General features: G+C 42.6%; 1 pseudogene; it reads right to left on the minus strand.

Annotated features, from left to right (window-relative positions):
* Positions 1-3,670, minus strand: part of LOC105823547 — a 102,504-nt pseudogene extending 98,834 nt beyond the window's left edge.
* Positions 3,671-5,667: the final 1,997 nt, after the last annotated feature.

Consider the following 5,667-nt stretch of genomic DNA (forward strand, 5'->3'; position numbering starts at 1 on the left):
CTATCCCGAGGCAGGAGAGGGGACAGCATACCTACAATTCTTAGTTGTCTCCACAGTGATGGAAACGCTCTATATCTGCACTATTCAATACCATAGCCAATACTCACATGTGGTTATTGAGCACTCAAATTATTAATTTCAGTTAGTTGTTTTAGTTTTTTGTTTTATTCTGTTTTTTAGAGATAGGGCCTCACTTGCTGAGGCCTGTCTCAAACTCCTGGACTCAAGGGATCCTCCTGCCTGCTGAGTAGCTGGAACTATAGGTGCACTCCACTGCACCTGGCTTAATTTTATTTAATTTTAATTATTTTGATTTAGATAGTTATTTATTGCTAGTGGACAACACAGCTTTTATTACATTCCTCATGTAATAGGGAGAATTAACTTTTCTATATTATGGAATAGATGCCTTTTACATGCTACCTGTCCAGTCTAATTTCTGTCAGGAATGAGAATTTTCTCAGAATAAAAGAAAACATTTAGAAATAACTGAGATGTTTGGGCCTTCATTAGCACAAACACTGTCTGAATCACTCCCATAAAACCATTTTTATGGTCCTGTTCTGTCTACAGACCAAATTAATTACCATTATCCTAATTTATTCTTATTACTATTGATATTAAAAAATAATACTATGGGAATAATCATTCCTAGTACTGGTATAGAACATTTCATGGCACAGAATTTTGTTCTGTTTTCAGATACTTTCGTATTGCCATCTCATTTAGAGAAACTGTTATTCATTTAAGAAATACCTATTCAGGGAGGCTGACAGCTAAGTGATGTACCCAAGCAAGCTAAAGAAGAATGTGTACTCAGGCTCATTTTCTCTTTATCTCTCCTTGATTTAGGAGTCCTTGATAATGCCCACAACAGGTTTGCATCTATTATCACCGCTGGCCCTGCCTCTCTCAGTTCTCCTCCACTCACCCAAGGGCAGAGGTCAGAGACTCTCATCAGCTAGGCAGTCGGGAACTCGACAACAATCAGAATAAATTCAGGACTTGGACTTCATTCTAGATTTTTCCACTTACTGTGACTTTAAGCTAGTTTCCTCCAGGAGAAAAGAAGCATAATAACATTTTCCCCTAAAGAATTGTCACCCTGATTTCTATGGGGAAGAAAAAATGCAAATGTAACTTATTGTTGTTATTATTCTTCAGGGTCACAAACAGCCTAAGTCTGCTGTAGTTTGGAAGGCAAACAATACCCTCACCGCTTCCCCTGCCATGACCCTACTGCAAAGACCAGACAATTTCAATGGCAAATTTAAAGATAATATTTCCTAATCGAGTTATCCCTACACTTCTTCCAAAACTTTTCTCTGTAACTCACCCACATGACCCTGGCGGGCTTTATTTAATCCAAGTCTGTGTCTAACACATTATGGATGCTCAGAAAACATCTCTGTTGAGAACAAATCAATGGCGTGGGAAACAGATCAGAAAGCTCAGCCAGACCAAGGTGCAATGGGATTCACAGAGACCCATTAGGGTTCAGGCGAGTGAGGAAGCCAGCACTCAGGAACCTGGGCTGGCCCTGTGAGCATTACTGAAATGTTTAAGAGGCATAATAAGCTGGCTGGCACAGAGGGAACAGCAAGAAGGCGGGGTTTACAGGACCCAGAGAGCAACCGAGTTACCTTGGTTTGGTAGTAGACTCTCTTGGGGCAGGCATAAGAGAGCCCAGGGTGCCTTCCTCAAGTCTTCTGTCCCCAATGGGAAATGTGCTGAGAAACAAAGCAGGGAAGCATCCAGAGAGCAGCTGTGCTAACATAAGGCAAGAACCAAGCCATGGCCCTTCCTCCACTTTCAAGTCTCCTTGTGGGAGGAAGAGAATCAGTAGATGATCCACTAAATTTCACTGGGACAGTCACCAGTGGGGCTGGACAGGTAGAAGTCATTGCATATAAGAAGTCAAATCATAGATTTCAAAGCAAGTTAAGAATAAAGAAAGGTAAAAGGAGGAAGATTATAAATTGGAAATGACTTGGAATAACATTAAATACAGGCATCACTATAAAAAAATGGGCCAGGTTTGGTGGCTCACACCCGTAATCCTCGCACTCTGGGAGGCCAAAGTGAGAGGATGGTTTGAGGTCAGGAGATGAAAACCAGCCTCAGCAAGAGGGAGACCCCATCGCTATTTAAAAAAAAAAAAAAAATGTTGAGCACCTGCTGGGATTAAGCAGCGATAACCGATTTTGTAATTCAAGGGAAAGATTTGTAAGAAAAGGCAAGTACTAAACATCAGAGACCAATCCAGGATCGTTCTGACCATGACCTTGAATTGAAATTATCAGAATAAAGAAAACTGAAAGAACAATGAGACTTGGAAGAAGAAAAAATCTACAGATACAGAAAAATACAAAATGTATTCTGTAGCTACAAAGCATACTCTAGAAATACATGGGTGCTGGCAAAACCCAGTTAGCTGTTCAGGTTATGTTTTGGCTTTCAAATTTGTTGTCCTGACTTGAGGAAATAGTGAGGGGTGGGGAGGGTAAATGACAGGACAATTAGAATGCTGGTTTAAAAAGTCATTAGAAGGCAAAGAAGGTAAAGGGAAAAATCTATGACAAACTTGGTCTCCATTGGAAGATCAGAGGATGAAAAGAAGTAGCAAGCTCGAAGCAACTCTGAAAAGTAACCAGGTAAAAGAAGTCTTTACTGCATCTGTGTCGTGTGGCCCAGGTAGGCTGAGGTACCCCAAGCACAGGCCAGTTGTGTCAGCACAGCTAGCTGATGGCTTATTCAAAGGCTAGTGAAACCTCCATGACAACTCCGACAGATGGCCTCATCAAAAGCCAACTAAAGCCTTATAAAGGAGACCTGAGCTTGGCTCTCAACCTCCCAACACATTGTCCTTATCTCACCCCAAACTTTTCTAACCAGTACTGAAGGGACCTAATGATGAGCTTCAATGCAGAAGGAAGAAACAAATGCATATACGCAGGTATGTGTCCCTGCTGTCAAGCAGCAAGGCAGTGTCCTCCATCTTTCTCCAATCTGTTTCTGCAAATGCAGAGGAATTAGTAGGAGATAGGACAGTGAGAAACAGAGGAAATAAGAGGGTGGCCTGTCTGGTTCAGGGTCCTGGGCCAGGAGTCTTCAGGAACAGCATCTCCCTCAACCATGCCAGGCCCACAGGCCAGAAGCTAAATGCTGTAGTCTTCTCAGTCACTGAAAGTGAACAGATCAAGCACATGGGTGGGATTAAAAAAATGAGGGGATGGGGGAAAGACTCCAGAATGAGGGAATTTCAGGGCCAGGTGAAAACTAGATGTTTTTCTGAAAAAGCAACCATAAATTCAATTGCATGAGACCTGAAATCTGAATGCACATTTAGCTAGCAAGAGCCACCAGATGTTGAGTCTGCCACACTCACCTTGGGAAGAGCTGGGACTTCATCACGGTTTTCACTGCCCAGTTCTCACCAGTTGGTCCCTTTGATCCTAGACCTCTCCACAGACAGGCTCAGAAGCGTCTTCAAGGGGCGCTCCCCACAGGGCTCCAGGAGACGCTTGCAGTCCTCAAGCAGCTTGGGGTTCTGCGCTGTGGCAGGGCACTCCCACCACCAGTTGTGGGAAGCAAGGCGGTCGCAGTGGCTCTGGCCTACTGCTCCAACTACCTGATTCTTTTCCTCAACCCATTTCTCATCCTGTTCCATCCCGAGCTGAAGCACTCCCAGTAGAGCGCCCAAACTCTGAGTGTGGCCTGCGCCCTGGCTGCTTGCCCGGTGCCTGACGGGCACAAAGCCAATATGTGGATCCCGGCTGCCTCGAGAGCCATGAACAGCTCAGCCCTGGGCCCTGGACCTCAGGCCTGGACTCCCACCACTGCCCCTTCCCTCTGCCAAAGTCCTATTCATCTCGCAAGTGCCAGGAAGCTGCCTCTAACCAGCCAAACCCACTAGATGTTCTTCCTAAAGAACTTTGCAGGGGTGAGGGGAAACTTGCCCTTTCCCCTGGAAGTTCATTGAAAGATCAACTCACAATTAAGGCAGATTCATAAGAGAAAGGTTTTATTTAACATGTGCATGGGGAGAATCACACAGTGATTACCCAATAGCCGAATGAAGTTCAGGTATTTTACACCTCTCTTTTTGGAGGGGAGGGGAGATGAGGAGTACAGGTAATTCTGTTTAGGGGTGACAGACAAATGGTGCTAAGGAGGACAAATGGATGGGGAGACAGATTAATGGGTATTAATAAATGACTCTCTTTGCAAATTAAATTAACCTGAGAGACAGGTGTTGTATTTAAAATGATTTGGGCCTGTCTGGCTGTGTTCTTGATCTTCTTTCTGCAATATAGTGAGATAACAGGGAGAGGAAGGGAAGTCAATTGCCCCCTTTGATCTTTTGATCAGGTCAGTCCGGTTTATGCAGATAGAGGGAAAGCCACTTCCTGTGCTTTTTGTGCTTAGTACTTTGGCCCCTTCCAATGGCCTGTAATTCAAAATATTCTCCATACCAAGGAGTCGTATTTTGGGGTGAAATTTCCTGAGCTCCTTCAACTTGCAGGTTGCATCATGAATTCAGCACCTAGTTTAACATTTATCTTTTTTTTTAAGTTTTGCTTTCCAAGGCTAAATTCATAATCTCCATCAGTGCAGGGACACACTCTTACTCCTGTTTGTATGTCCAAACAGGGCCATAAAAAATGTATTGATGATGGGGAGGAGGAAGAGGAAGAGGAAGATTATACGGTTTTTATGATTTCTGATACATTCCCACACCATCGATTAAGTGCATGTTATGAGCCCAGCACTGTCCTAGGCACCAAAGTGGATGGTTCCTCTTCTCTGTCCTCAAAGAGCTTGTGATCAAATGGGCAAGATAAACAATGGCGTATGATGGACTTTAAGAATAAAATGTGTTAGAAGAGTAAAATGTCTCAGAAGAGGAGGAAAACACTTCAAACAAGTACAAGCTAAGACATGAGACCATTCGTGTCCACAATGGTCTTTCATTCGTTCAACAAAAGTCACCTGAGTGTCTTATTACAAGTCCTCTGGTGAGTGTTGAGCATACAGTGGTGCATAAAACATGACTGTTCCTATTTGGGAGCTTACAATCCAGAGAGAAAGAGAAGAAAGTAATGCTGCTTTTTTAAGGAGCATGCATGAGTGATACTGTCTCCAATCTTAGAGGAATTCAGGGATGAGTTTCCAGAAGACATAAAACCCAAAAGATAACTGTTGTCTCACAAAGGGTGTGGATGTTGTAGGGAAGGTTCCTGGTCAAAGGAAAAGGGAAATCCCTTTTCTCAGCCTCTTTTCTGGTCCCATATCTCTATTTCTCATCTTTGCCATATGGTTCAGACACTTAAAAAAAATCTAAATTTATGAACGGATGGCAGAGAAGACGCAGAGAAAATAAATAATTTCTGAATAGTGTTTTAACTGAGAATGTGGTACACCATCCTGATTTTAAAAGCAACACAGATAACACCTACAGTACAATATTATGTAGTGGAGGATGCAAAATGCAAAAACTATGTATATAAATTGCCTGTAACTGAATTTAAAAAAAACAGGCTATACTATTATGTACTGTGTGATGTTCCTTGTCTAATAAGACTATGAGTGTCTCTCACTTATTTTAATAATAATTGCTTGAGTAAGCATGATCTGCCTTTAGAAGGGGTAAATTTTTATTATTAT

This window comes from Propithecus coquereli, unplaced genomic scaffold (assembly GCF_000956105.1).
Source record: "Propithecus coquereli isolate 6110/MARCELLA unplaced genomic scaffold, Pcoq_1.0 Scaffold679, whole genome shotgun sequence".
Classification (NCBI taxonomy): Eukaryota; Metazoa; Chordata; class Mammalia; order Primates; family Indriidae; genus Propithecus; species Propithecus coquereli.